Source organism: Macaca fascicularis, chromosome 17, assembly GCF_037993035.2.
Source record: "Macaca fascicularis isolate 582-1 chromosome 17, T2T-MFA8v1.1".
Lineage (NCBI taxonomy): Eukaryota > Metazoa > Chordata > Mammalia > Primates > Cercopithecidae > Macaca > Macaca fascicularis.
This window is the reverse complement of record NC_088391.1, coordinates 103325187-103340578: the sequence shown is the minus strand read 5'-3', so window position 1 is coordinate 103340578 and position 15392 is coordinate 103325187. Positions and strand designations below refer to the sequence as shown.

The window sequence follows — 15392 nt, the reverse complement described above, 5'->3', positions numbered from 1 at the left end:
CCTCCCGAGTAGCTGGGACTACAGGCGTCCGCCACCGCGCCCGGCTAATTTTTTTTTTTTTTTTGTATTTTAGTAGAGACGGGGTTTCACCGTGTTAGCCAGGATGGTCTCGATCTCCTGACCTCGTGATCCGCCCATCTCGGCCTCCCAAAGTGCAGGGATTACAGGCGTGAGCCACCGCGCCCGGCCGCTTCTTGTTTTCTTCTCATGCAAAGTTCAAAATACATTTAATGTAATCAACCCAATGCTTTCTTGCGTGGTTTTGCTTTATGTTAAGATTCCTTTACTAGATATAGGAACATGCATGGAGCAGTTTATCATTATCAAAGGTATGTATCCAGTGACCACTGCCCAGGTCAGCTAAAGAATATTTATAGTACCCCAGGAGGCTTCCTGGCCCCTTCCGAACCAATATTTCCCAAGAGGTAGCAGCCATTAATACTATGACCACTACCTGAGAAGCTAGTTTTGCCTGATCTTGAGATTGATGTCTGAGCTGCAGGTATGCTGTAGTGGTTTATTTCTTCTCGTGTAACTTTGTGGGGTATGAATATGATGTCCTTTATTTAACCCGTTTTCTCTTAAGGCTCCTAGAGGTTAGGGTGCCCAGCGTGGGGCTCCTGGGGATCCAGTTGCTCTGAACATCCACTTCCCTCCACATATAGAAGCACCCCTTCCTTTTGGGGGCACACTTAGGGTGGAATCGGAGGGCAGGCACGTGCTTAGCTTTAGACCCTGTCCGCGTTTTCCCAAGTGGGCACAGCACTATGCCTTCTACCAGGAAACATGAGCACTGGTGTCCCACTTCTGCACCAACCACTTGGAATCGCCAGTCTTTAATTTTAGCCACTCTGGTGGATGTAGGGTGGTACCCTATTGTGGTTTTAACATACCTGTTGCCCTTGAATCGTGATGCCAACTACATTCTCATATGCTTATTGGATATGCCTATTGGATTCACTTTTCACACTTAAATTACACGTCCATCTGGTACTTATCCAGGTGTAGGGTGTGAAGAGGACCTGACTTTCATCTTTTTTCCATGAGGCAATCCAGTTGTCCCAACACCATTGATAACCAAGTTCGTCTTTTCCAGCACGAAGTTTATATGCTGCCTTGAGCTACATGGATCTTCCCCATGCAGCCTGATTTATTTCTGGATTTCTATTCTGTTCCATCCACCTGTCCTTGTTCTTATGCCAGGACCCACACCGCTTTCATTAGAGGCCTTACAGAAAATTTTAACGTCTGGGCAGCCCATTCCCCTCTGATACTCTCCAGGGTTTTCTTAGGTGTTCATGTTTGTTTCTCTAAGTGGGTTTTATAATCAACTTGTCTAGCACCCTGAGGAAAGAGAGAGATGATGTGTTTATTGGGGCTCCTCAAGTGTGTGCATTAATTCAGGGAGAACTGACGTCTTTGTCATGTGGAGCTTCCCTATCTAAAGACATCACACACCGTTCCATGTGTTCAGGTCTTCTGTGTCTCAGGAGTATGTTATAGTTTTCCTCGTATCAGCATTTATTAAATGAGAATGCTAAAAACCGAGGTACTTTATTTTTGCTACTATAAATATTATCTCTCCCATTAGATCTTCTTGGTTTTTGTGCCTACATATGATTTCTACATGTTAAGCAGCAGGGTATAAAATGTATTAATTCTCTTATTTTTTGTAGCATTTTATCCAATGATTCTTTTGGGTTTTCCAGAAATATAACAACTGCATACAGAGAAACTGAAAGTAGAGATAACGAAAAGGAAAAGGTAAACTCCCGTGTCTGTGCGGCCTCCGTAGCCCAGTTGTGTGGGGAGCACTCTAACGATGACACATTGTGGGGAGTCGCGGGGAGCTTCACTTTGTTCTTGGCTTCGGTGGCAGAGCTTCCAGCATTTCCTGCTGAGTAGGATGCTGGCTTTGGGGATAATGTGTGTGCGTATTTTTAGGTCATGTTACGGAAGCTCTCCCTTCTTAACCATGTCGTCAAATTTACCACCACCCGTAACGGGATAAACCGGCCTCGCATGCTCCCTGATAGGACGCTCTGGGAAGAACGCATCAGCATTTCTGGGCCAAAAATGCAACTCCTGGATTTAACAATAAACATTAGACAAACCCCAGTTTAGGAATGTTCTACAACATAGCTGGCCTGCCCGCTCCAAAGTGGCGATGTCATGAAACAAAGAAATACGAACGGGCTGCTCCAGAGTGAAGGAAGATAAAACGCAGGACAACTGAATGCAGCTCCTGCTCCAATGTCTCATGCTCCAGAATTTTCTTTTGCTTTAAAGAACATTTAAGGGGACAACTCATAGACTCTGGATCTACATACAAAACAGCAGTGATTAGAGAAGAGTGTGTATTGAAGTTAATTACCTATTAGGTTGGTGTAAAGGTAATTGTGGTTTTTGCCATTCAAAGTAATGGCAAAAAACAATTTGGAGAATTATACTCTAGTTTCATAAGTGAACAAATATATTTGTTAAGAAGCAAACACTGTAGTTCATGGGGATAAAAGGGTAGCCTGTCTGTCCCGTACTCTCCGACACCTAGAAAATAATAATGTGTATTTGTGTAATACGCACACATGAGAGAGAAGAAAGCCCAAACGTGGTGAAACATAATATTAAGGAATCTGAGTGTCTTATATGCGAGAATTCTTTGTGCTACCCTCGCCATTGTTCTGTACATCTGAAATTGTTAAAATAAAAGGTTACAGAAAAAAGTATCCACCGATTCCTATGTGACTGGATTTCTTTTAACACAAAGAGGCACCTCATTTGTCAAGTGCTTTTTCCACATCTATGAAACATGATTTCTCTCTATGCATTAATGGATTCTAATGTTAACCATATTTGCATCCCTTGAATAAACCTCTAATTATCACGATGGTTTTTGTTTGTTTGTTTGTAGAGATGGAGTCTCACTCTGTCGCCCAGGCTGGAATGCAGGGGCATGATCTCAGCTCACTGCAAGCTCCAACTCCCAGGTTCAAGCAATTCTCCTGCCTCAGCCTCCCAAGTAGTTGGGACTACAGACCTTCCACCACCACACCCAGCTAATTTCTTTTGTATTTTAGTAGAGACAGGGTTTCACCGTGTAACCCAGGCTGGTCTCGAACTCCTGAGCTCAGGCAATCTGCCTGCCTCAGTCTCCCAAAGTGCTAGGATTACAGGCGTGGGCCACCGCGCCTGGTCGATTTTTTTTTCTTTTTTTTTTTTTATGTGTTGTGCATGCTTTAAGATTTTTACTTCAATGCTGAGAAATGAGATTAGTCCATAGTTTATTTTTACCAAACTACTATGTTGCCAGGTTTGGGGATCAATATTGAAATCACTACATAAAGTGACATTAGAGGACAGAAAAAGAAAGCCTCGCAAAGCAGTTTAAGTTGCGCTGAAATTGTATGATCTTTAGAGATCTGGAAGACGTTGCATGTAGAATAATCTGCTTGGTGCTCTTTCGGGGAAGAATGTTTTCCTTTCCCCATTTATTCTAGGAGACTTTGGCTCTATCGGGATCAAATTTGGAAAGCTGTAATTTTCTGAAAAACTATCTGTTTCTTCTGTGCTTTCAAATGTATTGAGATTTGGCTATACAAAGTTGACTATTGTATAAAGTGTCCTCTGGCAGGGGCTGCTCCCCGCCCCACATTTCCAGCTCTGGGCCTCTGGGCTTTTCCTCCATTCACTGCGAGCTGGGGCCTCACGTGTCTCTTTCAAAACAGCTTTTGGATTTATTATTTTTATTATTTCTATCATTATTTTCTGCTTTTATCTACTTTTTTTGGTTTGTTTTATTGTTCTTTTTCTACCATTTTTATGTAGGTATTTGCATCCTTTTTATATTTTTACTGATACACATATTGATATAATCTTCCTGACAATCTCTCCTGCCATATTTCATAGATTCAGTATGTTGTGTGTTGTGCTTTTAAGAAACTCTTCCATTTTAGTTGGCACGGCCTCCAACTCAAAAGTTGCTTAGTGGCACTTTTTGTTTTGTTTCTTTTCCAGCAAAGGGGCCTTCTGATTTTGTTATTAATGTCTATGACAGTGTTCCTGTATTATTTATATCCCTGGGAATTTGAGGGTGCCTATGTCGTCCAAAAAACAATCAGTTTTCTAGAAATTGTGTCTCGTGTATCTAACAGGAAGGTTTATTTTGCAGCAGTGTTTGCAAGTTGACAGAATCTATAGGACTTCCCTCAGGGGTTCTGTGTCTTGACAGAATTTTCTTGTACTTGATCTATCTTAGACTAGGAGGTGGGAGGTCATTCGGTTCCTGATCGTTTTCCATACAAATCCTATAGACTCTGATTTATTTAAATTATTTCTGTACTATTGGATGCTTACAGATAAACAGTGTGTACAGCCTCCCTGCAAATCTCAGACTTTATCAGTGGAGGTGTCTTTATCCTTCAAGACTTTTGCTCTGAATTCTACGTTGTTAGGCATCAAACTTGCAATCTCTGTTTTCTAACTTGGTTTGACCAGCCTGCCCTATTCATCCTTCTATTTTAACTTCTTCTGGCTGTGTTTTATTTTTATTTATTTATTTATTTATTTATTTATTTTTGAGACAGAGTCTCACTCTGTCGCCCACGTTGGAGTGCAGTGGCGCCATCTCGGCTCACTGCAAGTTCTGCCTCCCGGGTTCACACCATTCTCCTGCCTCAGCCTCCTGAGTAGCTGGGGCGACAGGCGCCTGCCACTGTGCCCGGCTAAGTTTTTGGGTTTTTTTTTTTTAGTAGAGACGGGGTTTCACCGTGTTAGCCAGGATGGTCTGTCTCCCGACCTTGTGATCCACCTGCCTCAGCCTCCTAAAGTGCTGATTATAGGCGTGAGCCACCGTGCCCGGCCATGGCTGTTTCTTTCAGGAGTGTCTCTTGTGCAGAGTGAGTGGCTGCACTGCTCTTTGTGAGCCAATCTGTGGCCTCAGCTTGTGGGGCTCTTCCTCCTCTCCACCTTCTGAATCCTGTCCACCTGGAAGAGCTCGGTCCGGTCCTCCCTGCAAGGCCCCCCCGCCCGGCCACCACTGGCACAACCTGACTCTCCCTGCAAGCCCCCCCGCCCGGCCACCACTGGCACAACCTGACTCTCCCTGCAAGCCCCCCCGCCTGGCCACCACCGGCACAACCTGACTCTCCCTGCAAGCCCCCCCCCGCCCGGCCACCACCGGCACAACCTGACTCTCCCTGCAAGCCCTCCCCCGGCACCCGCCCACAACCTGACTGGGTTACTGTTGACTAACTGCTCCCCTCCAGCTTCAGAGCAGCCCGTCAACAGCAGGGCGGCAGGCCGTACAATGTGCAGGGCACTTGCCCATCCTGTCCTGTGTTCTGAGGTCACTGGCCATCCACAGACATCTGGTCTCAACAGATGGTAAATTCTAGTCTTTCTGCATTTAACCACATCTCAGGAAACCAGCTCAGCTCAAAAGGCACACATGTGCCCCATGAATATCAGAAAACTGATCACACACACGCGTGCGCGCACACACACACACAAGCCAGCAGCAACACAGACACCGCTCTTCATAGCTGTTTTCAAATGCAGTTTTCTTCTGCATTTTGTACCAACTACAAACAAGGAAAACTCTATGTTTTCCGTTAGGGAAAACTAAAACTGTACTCTACAGACACACGCCCCTTCCCGCCTCCCCCCCAACGCACCCATACGCGAGCTCTTCACTCTGCAGTTCAGCCAAGTAACATGGGCTTGTCCGCCAGATTCTCTCCCATAGACACCTAACTCTCCAGGTAGCATGGATACCTTCCTGCTTCTAACTTGAGACCTAGAAAAACTCCAGACTGTGGGAGGGACAAGCACAGCTCGAGATTAGGGAAACCTGACAGTCACTCCAAATGCAGGAAAACACTGATCTCACGGAGGAGGGGTGCCTCTGATGCAAAACACTGATCTCACGGAGGAGGGGTGCCTCTGATGCAGGAAAACACTGATCTCACGGAGGAGGGGTGGCTCTGATGCAGGAGAACACTGATCTCACGGAGGAGGGGTGGATCTAATGCAGGAGAACACTGATCTCACGGAGGAGGGGTGCCTCTGATGCAGGAGAACACTGATCTCACAGAGGAGGGGTGCCTCTGATACAGGAGAACACTGATCTCATGGAGGAGGGGTGCATCTAATGCAGGAGAACACTGATCTCACGGAGGAGGGGTGCCTCTGATGCAGGAAAACACTGATCTCACAGAGGAGGGGTGCATCTAATGCAGGAGAACACTGATCTCATGGAGGAGGGGTGGCTCTGATACAGGAAAACACTGATCTCACAGAGGAGGGGTGCCTCTGATACAGGAGAACACTGGTCTCATGGAGGAGGGATGCATCTGATGCAGGAGAACACTGATCTCACGGAGGAGGGGTGGCTCTGATACAGGAAAACACTGATCTCACAGAGGAGGGGTGCCTCTGATACAGGAGAACACTGGTCTCATGGAGGAGGGATGCATCTGATGCAGGAGAACACTGATCTCACGGAGGAGGGGTGGCTCTGATGCAGGAAAACACTGATCTCACGGAGGAGGGGTGCATCTAATGCAGGAGAACACTGATCTCATGGAGGAGGGGTGGCTCTGATGCAGGAGAACACTGATCTCATGGAGGAGGGGTGCCTCTGATGCAGGAAAACACTGATCTCACGGAGGAGGGGTGCCTCTGATGCAGGAAAACACTGATCTCATGGAGGAGGGGTGCATCTGATGCAGGAGAACACTGATCTCATGGAGGAGGGGTGGCTCTGATGCAGGAGAACACTGATCTCACGGAGGAGGGGTGCATCTGATGCAGGAGAACACTGATCTCACGGAGGAGGGATGGCTCTGATGCAGGAAAACACTGATCTCACGGAGGAGGGGTGCCTCTGATACAGGAAAACACTAATCTCACGGAGGAGGGGTGGCTCTGATGCAGGAGAACACTGATCTCACGGAGGAGGGGTGCATCTAATGCAGGAGAACACTGATCTCATGGAGGAGGGGTGGCTCTGATGCAGGAGAACACTGATCTCACGGAGGAGGGGTGCCTCTGATGCAGGAAAACACTGATTTCATGGAGGAGGTATGCCTCTCTACCGTAAGTAAAGAAGGTAAGAGAAATCTGAAACATGCATAATTCAACCATGCCTTGATATTTGAGGGAAGAGAAATTACACTGGTTTTGGGGTCCTTCAAAGGATGAAAAAATCTGATATTAAATAAGTAGACCATCTCAAATACATTTCATGGTCTACTTAGTTTAATTAAAAAAATGCATTTTGGAGTTACAGATGGTACCGATAAAATGAATGAATAATGAATACTGTTATCAAGAGTGTAACTAAAAAATCTGTCTAGTAAGTATTAAGAACAAATATTACACTAGCTAAGAAAAGACTACAAATACAAAGTCATGGGAAAAACACTCATTTAATAACAATTACTCTCAGAATTTGCATGCTTTATGTGCTTTCTATTTTTTCAAGGTGTTTCTAGGCATTTTTAAAAACAAAACAGTGATTCCTAACATTTTTGAAAGAAAAATTTCATTTAAATATTATAAAAATTGCAAATTCTTACCTGATAGTCTTTTTTTAGAATATATAATTGAAAAAATATCCAAAAACTAAAAGTTATATTGTGTGGTTTTATATCTTGTAATAAATTTGAACTAAAGAAATTGTCGCTATGCACAAGGAAAGAGAATGAAGGAATAGTAAGAGAGGCACGGGGCCCACAGACCACAGGCGCAAGCGTGGAGGTCTGACGGCCTTTCAACAGCGCCTCTGTCGGCAAGTCCAGGGCCATGTGCAGTGGAGGGGGGTGCATGTCGGGGGAGCACAGGGGCAGAGCCCACAGGTGGGGACACAGGGGATGGGGCACCCCAAGAATCCGTGTAATCCAGAGGGGCCTCAGCTCCTGCACTGGGAAAATGGGGTCCCCGCTCGTGAAAGTCTGAGCTGATGCTTCAGTCAGGTTTCTTTTTTTTTTTTTTTTTTTTGAGACGGAGTCTTGCTCTGTAGCCCAGGCTGGAGTGCAGTGGCCGGATCTCAGCTCACTGCAAGCTCCGCCTCCCGGGTTTGCGCCATTCTCCTGCCTCAGCCTCCCGAGTAGCTGGGACTACAGGCGCCTGCCACCTCGCCCGGCTAGTTTTTTGTATTTTTAGTAGAGACGGGGTTTCACCATGTTAGCTAGGATGGTCTCGATCTCCTGACCTCGTGATCCGCCCGTCTCGGCCTCCCAAAGTGCTGGGATTACAGGCTTGAGCCACCGCGCCCGGCCCAGTCAGGTTTCTTACCAAAACGACTCTCTGGTCCACTTTTGCTAAGTGAATTAAAATGCTGCATCCTGAACCAGAAAGCACTGCTGCTCTGCATATAATGTTTATATCCACAGCACCTCCCAAGAGACAAAAGCAGGAAACGCCACCAGCTGAGTGACAGACACCAGCTCTGCCTCTGTTCATCACTGGAATCTTCCAAGGCAGCTGACTTCGGAGACACCCCACGCCCCTGCATCCCCCAGGCTGCATCCCCCAGGCCTGGGTTTTTCAAACTGGCCTTCCGGGGTGTGGTCCTCTCCCTACTCTCTCCCCAGTGGACATTCTCTCCACATGCCACCCACCAAGGACAAGGGCCTCCACACTCAACTTGCCGAGGTGTGGGAAACCCCAGGCGGAGGTGAACTGTGTCAGTTACTCCTCCTCTCCCTCCCCGTCTGCTGGAGTTCCCCAACACGGAACTCCCACCAAGTTGGCTGCCCAAAGTGACGTTCTCGTGACGTTCCTGTGATCCCATTCCCCAGCCTTAGGGTAGTAACGATTCTCCCCTCGATGGGACTGTCAGTGCTGTCTCCAGGGACCCTTCTTGTCCCTAATATGCGCTCGGAGCTTCAATTCCTCCCCCGCAGACGGCTTCCCGGACACAGTGCGTTCCCTTAATTTGCGATTGGTAGGAATTATGAAGTCAGCACAATGACTCAGAGACAGGTCCTGCCTTCAAGAAGTAAACACTCAACTACGTGAAGACAAATACTCAAATAATTACGCACCGGTTAGAAAAAGTAGCAAGTTATGCAAAAAGATACAAAGTCCCAGGGGACTTCCAAACAGCCCAGGAAGTGGTGCGGGACGGTGGGCTCAGCCCTGAAGGTGTCCGGAATGGACTGAGCTCACCTGGGGACGCGAGCCGGCCAGGAGTAGTGGGGTGGGCCGGTGAGGTGAGGTCAGAGTCCAGAGGGCCTGGAAGCCAGCTTTCTGGTGAGTCTCCACTCTTAGTAAGGAAAACCCCCGCAGCAAACAAGAGAAGGGAAAATCACATTATGAAATGAAACCTACAAACACACAAACTACCAATCCAGTGGCAGTACCTCCAGGTCAGAGCCAAACAGGAAGACGCCAAGGAGGGCATGGAAGAACGTCAGGGGGAACCGCGGCTGACTTTGGAGGTCTCTCAGGAGAGGGTCCCACCCAGAGGGAGGAAGGAAGGCACGAAGGGCCAGGTGGGCCACCTGGAGGGCGCTGTGCTAACCCTGCTGAACGGAGGATTTCATCAGAGAAGCGCCCGCTCCCACCTTCGAGAAAGGTCACCGCTTGCTGTTTTACAAGACCGCGGTGGGGAGGGACGGGCGCAGAGGCAGTACGACCTCAAGGTGGGAGACGGGGCGGTAGCCTGGCTGGATTCTGGATCTGTTCTGGAGGCACAGCCAAAAGGATTTCCCGGGAAGTCCGATACAGGCATGAGTGAAAACACAGATGAGGACGATGGGGTTTCTGGCCGAAGGAACTGGACGGACAGGTGCAGTGAACTAAGGTGGCTGGAACTGCAGTGGGTGACACGGCTCTGGGAGACCTGTGGGACGCCGGGTGGAGGCTCTGCAGAGGCAGGGCAGCACGGTGCCCAGGGGAGGGGTCTGGACTGGAGCTGTGGACCAGGAGTCATCACACTCAGGTGGGTCACAAGCCAGGGGACTGTGAGATCGCCGAGGGGCCGAGTACAGATGGAGAGATCAGGCAGGTTTAGAACAGGAGAAATGACAGCACCTTTGAGTTGACGGGAATCCGGGGAGAACGCAAACCTAACGATGAGGGAGGATGACTGCCCTGGAGTGGGAAGAGGGATGGGGACATGGACCAGTGTGGGGAGAGCATGCAGGACCCTCAGAGGCCCGGCAGGGAGGCAGGGGTGTGGTGCAGAGCAGAGGTTCAGGGAAAGGCAGGGGACAGGCAGGGACGCTCTTCCAACCGGTTCAGCTCCATCAAGCAGGAATCCAGGCCACCCATTACACGTGAGGAGGGGGAAGAGGCCTTGGGGGTGAGGGGAGAAGAAAGGCATGAGCTGGTTGTTTGGGGAGTGGCCCTGAGGACCACTGTGGCTCAGGGCCTGGAGGATCAACGCCGTCTGCCCGGTGGAATGCTTCATGCAGCTGTACTGAGCTATGCTCAGCACACGTGACAGCCACCTACAGACCCCAGTGCAGGTGTGGAGCTCACCAGGGTGCTGGTGCAAGGAAGTCAGCGGGCACGGGAGCGGAGGGGTCAGGGTGCGACGCTGGGTGAGAAGGTAGAGGACTTCACGAGTGAGGCATGGGATAGCACTGAGATGCGGCGCCTCATCCTACCACCTCCCCAAAGACTGATGAAACACCAGTGAGTCAAGCAGGAGCTCAGAAGGTTTTCTGAAGAAAGAAAGGACAAGAAGTAGAGGCAAAAGCACAAATCAATGAATCAAAAATTGGAAAATCCGTAGAACTACATTTTGAAAACGGTTTCTGGGAACAAAAATGATAAATAGATAAACTATTCGCTAACCTAATCAAGGAAAAAAGAGAGAAAGGACAAATACTTAAAACAGGAAATGAAAGGGAAAAGTCACCTCAGAATCAGAGAAGCTTCACAGTGACACACAATTGCTTCACATACCTGTGTAGTGAAGTGTGAAACCCCGGGTAACCGGTGACTCGCAGGGCACATACATCGCACCTAACAGCTCCACTTTCATGGAGGAAAGAAAGCTGTTGACGAGTGGCTCCCTCCAAAGGCATCAGACCCAGGGGGCTAGGAAGGGGGATTCCACCAAACCTTGACGGAATGGATAACTCCAACGGCATTTTACACCCTGGGCATAAGAAGTGAACAACTTCCAAATTCTTTTTATAAAGAGAATGGAACATTGATTCTAAACAGAGACCAAATAGCAGGAATATTACAGATTAATCTCACCTATAAGTATCCGTGTACAGAGTCTTAAGTAAAATGGTATCTAGTCCCCCACTCCTCAGGCGTGGGCTGTGCATGGCGATGTCTTTCCCACGGGAAGGGAAGAGCATCTCCGGGTGCGGAGCCTCGAGGAGCGCGGCCTCGCCAGGCCATCCGGGCAGCACCATGGGGACAGTGGGCATCCTGACGCAGTGTGGGGAGAAGGGACTCTACCTCTGTGGCGTTTCTCCCAAAAACTCATAACCCCAGTCTAATGGGAGAGCAACACCAAATTCCAACAGAGAGAGGCATCCTGCAGACACCTGACCAGCACTCCTCAAAGCTTCCAGCTCACTGAGGAAAGTCTTAAGAAACAGTCTCAGCCAAAAGGACCTAACAAAGAGGACTCTGGTGAAAACTACGGAAACCTGAACAGAAAGAGGACCCCGGTGAAAACTACGGAAACCTGAACAGAAAGAGGACCCCGGTGAAAACTACAGAAGCCTGTACAGAAAGGGGACTCTGGTAAAAACTACAGAAACCTGAACACACGCTTTATTAAATGATGATGTATCCATACCGCTTCATCAACTGTAACAAGTGTATCGTAAACATGTGAGGTGTTAATAATTAGGAAATGTGTGGGGTGTGCAGGACGCCCAGTGTCATTATCGTAACTTTCCTGTTAACTTAAAACTGTTCTCTGAAAATTAAGGTCTATTAGAAAAAAGGATTGTCAAGTAGGTAATTGAACTATGTCACATCTGAAATACAAAAAATATGGTCAATCTAAGTAAAGGACATGGAAAGATTTCCAGGTGTGAACCAGAAATAAAATCCTAAGCCCCACAACAGACCAAATGGACCCTGCTCTTGGCCAAGGGGAACCCACAGAAACCCGAAAGACCAGTTCAGGCCCTGACCAGAGGGAGGGGGTCACACAGGCCTCGGTATTCCCTCCTCCTTTGGAATTCGGGTACAGCTGACCAGCATCAACATTAACACAGAGACAGACCTTAAGACTGACCCAAACTCTTTATAGCAATAAGACACCAAATTCCAACAGACGCTAGTACAGCATCACATGACAGACAGCAGACCCTGAAAGAAAGTAACGTATTTGACCCCAAAATACATTTCTTCGACATGTTTTGAAATGGTCCAGCAAAGCTCTCTCTGGTGGGGAAATCTACATTCCGCAGAGAACCCCTTTCCCTCTCCAGGTCCTTTCCTGATCCAGGAGAGATGAACTGAGAGACCGGCTTGGCTTTTAGCTCTGACTGGAGACATTTACCATCTTTTCCTGCTACCTGGGGGCTTCCTCTGCATAGTAAGAACCTTGGTATCTTTCTATGTAAGAACCTTATCTTAACCCAGTCACTCCTCTTTACTGATTCCAGCTCTTTAGGTAGTAACTTAAGTCTTTCAACCAATTGCCAATCAGGAAATCTTTGAATCCACCTATGACCTGGAAGCCCGACTCGAACTGTCCTACCTTTCTGGACAGAACCAATGTATACCTTACATTTACTGACTGAAGTCTGCCTGTAACTTCTGTTCCCCTAAGATGTATAAAATCAAGCTGTGACCCAAGTACCCTGGGCACATGTTCTCAGGACCTGGGGCTGTGTTACAGGCTTTGGTTACTCATATTCGGCTCAGAATAAACCTCTTTAAATATTTTACAGAGCTTGACTCTTAGTTGACACAGGACATATTATATACAAATATCAAACTAGAAAGAAGGAAGGGAAGGGGAGGGGAGGGGAGGGAGGGAGGGAGGGAGGGAGGCAGGAAGGCAGGAAGGCAGGAAGGCAGGGAGGAAGACAGGAAGGCAGGAAGGCAGGGAGGAAGACAGGAAGGAAGGCAGGAAGGCAGGAAGGAAGGCAGGAAGGCAGGAAGGCAGGGAGGCAGGAAGGCAGGGAGGCAGGGAGGCAGGGAGGAAGACAGGAAGGCAGGAAGGCAGGGAGGCAGGGAGGCAGGGAGGCAGGAAGGCAGGGAGGAAGGCAGGAAGGCAGGAAGGCAGGGAGGAAGGCAGGAAGGCAGGAAGGCAGGGAGGCAGGGAGGAAGGCAGGGAGGCAGGAAGGCAGCGAGGCAGGGAGGCAGGGAGGCAGGCAGGAAGGCAGGGAGGCAGGGAGGCAGGGAGGCAGGGAGGCAGGGAGGCAGGGAGGAAGGCAGGAAGGCAGGAAGGCAGGAAGGCAGGGAGGAAGGCAGGAAGGCAGGAAGGCAGGAAGGCAGGAAGGCAGGGAGGCAGGGAGGCAGGGAGGCAGGGAGGCAGGGAGGCAGGGAGGCAGGGAGGCAGGGAGGCAGGGAGGCAGGCAGGAAGGCAGGAAGGCAGGGAGGAAGGCAGGAAGGCAGGAAGGCAGGGAGGAAGGCAGGAAGGCAGGAAGGCAGGGAGGCAGGGAGGCAGGGAGGCAGGGAGGCAGGGAGGCAGGGAGGCAGGGAGGCAGGGAGGCAGGGAGGAAGACAGGAAGGCAGGAAGGCAGGGAGGCAGGAAGGCAGGGAGGCAGGGAGGCAGGGAGGCAGGGAGGAAGACAGGAAGGCAGGAAGGCAGGGAGGCAGGGAGGCAGGGAGGCAGGGAGGCAGGGAGGCAGGGAGGCAGGGAGGAAGACAGGAAGGCAGGAAGGCAGGAAGGCAGGAAGGCAGGAAGGCAGGAAGGCAGGGAGGCAGGGAGGCAGGGAGGCAGGGAGGCAGGGAGGCAGGGAGGAAGACAGGAAGGCAGGAAGGCAGGAAGGCAGGGAGGCAGGGAGGCAGGGAGGCAGGGAGGCAGGGAGGAAGACAGGAAGGCAGGGAGGCAGGGAGGCAGGGAGGAAGGCAGGAAGGCAGGGAGGCAGGGAGGCAGGGAGGCAGGGAGGCAGGGAGGCAGGGAGGCAGGGAGGAAGACAGGAAGGCAGGAAGGCAGGGAGGCAGGGAGGCAGGGAGGCAGGGAGGCAGGAAGGCAGGGAGGCAGGGAGGCAGGGAGGCAGGGAGGCAGGGAGGCAGGGAGGCAGGGAGGCAGGGAGGCAGACAGGAAGGCAGGAAGGCAGGGAGGCAGGGAGGCAGGGAGGCAGGGAGGCAGGGAGGCAGGGAGGCAGGGAGGCAGGGAGGAAGACAGGAAGGCAGGAAGACAGGAAGGCAGGAAGGCAGGAAGGCAGGGAGGCAGGGAGGCAGGGAGGCAGGGAGGCAGGGAGGCAGGGAGGCAGGGAGGCAGGGAGGAAGGCAGGAAGGCAGGAAGGCAGGGAGGCAGGGAGGCAGGGAGGCAGGAAGGCAGGGAGGCAGGGAGGCAGGGAGGAAGGCAGGAAGGCAGGAAGGCAGGAAGGCAGGAAGGCAGGAAGGCAGGAAGGCAGGAAGGCAGGAAGGCAGGAAGGCAGGGAGGCAGGGAGGCAGGGAGGCAGGGAGGCAGGGAGGCAGGGAGGCAGGGAGGCAGGGAGGCAGGGAGGAAGACAGGAAGGCAGGAAGGCAGGGAGGCAGGGAGGCAGGGAGGCAGGGAGGCAGGGAGGCAGGGAGGAAGACAGGAAGGCAGGAAGGCAGGAAGGCAGGAAGGCAGGAAGGCAGGAAGGCAGGAAGGCAGGAAGGCAGGGAGGCAGGGAGGCAGGGAGGCAGGGAGGCAGGGAGGCAGGAAGGCAGGAAGGCAGGAAGACAGGAAGGCAGGGAGGCAGGGAGGCAGGGAGGCAGGGAGGCAGGGAGGCAGGGAGGCAGGGAGGAAGACAGGAAGGCAGGAAGGCAGGAAGGCAGGGAGGCAGGGAGGCAGGGAGGCAGGGAGGCAGGGAGGCAGGGAGGCAGGGAGGAAGGCAGGAAGGCAGGAAGGCAGGAAGGCAGGAAGGCAGGAAGGCAGGAAGGCAGGAAGGCAGGAAGGCAGGAAGGCAGGGAGGCAGGGAGGCAGGGAGGCAGGGAGGCAGGGAGGCAGGAAGGCAGGGAGGAAGACAGGGAGGCAGGGAGGCAGGAAGGCAGGAAGGCAGGGAGGAAGGCAGGGAGGCAGGGAGGCAGGGAGGCAGGGAGGCAGGGAGGCAGGGAGGCAGGAAGGCAGGGAGGAAGACAGGAAGGCAGGAAAGCAGGAAAGCAGGAAGGCAGGGAGGATGACAGGGAGGCAGGGAGGCAGGAAGGCAGGAAGGCAGGGAGGAAGGCAGGGAGGCAGGGAGGCAGGGAGGCAGGAAGGAAAGGACGAACATCCAATAGAATCCAGCATCATATCCCAAGGGTGACTTCATGACTGGCAGGCT

The 15392-nt window shown here is 51.0% G+C and overlaps 1 protein-coding gene and 1 long non-coding RNA gene across 4 annotated transcripts in view; one reads left to right on the top strand and one right to left on the bottom strand.

The window, feature by feature from the left end:
- MCF2L (MCF.2 cell line derived transforming sequence like) overlaps positions 1 to 15392 on the bottom strand; it is a 210158-nt gene that overhangs the window by 173200 nt on the left and 21566 nt on the right. The gene's annotated exons all lie outside the window — the stretch shown is intronic.
- On the top strand, positions 6090 to 10729 carry LOC141408919 (uncharacterized). The gene is made up of 2 exons (XR_012426607.1): positions 6090 to 7108; positions 8394 to 10729. It is a non-coding gene; the product is annotated as an uncharacterized lncRNA (long non-coding RNA).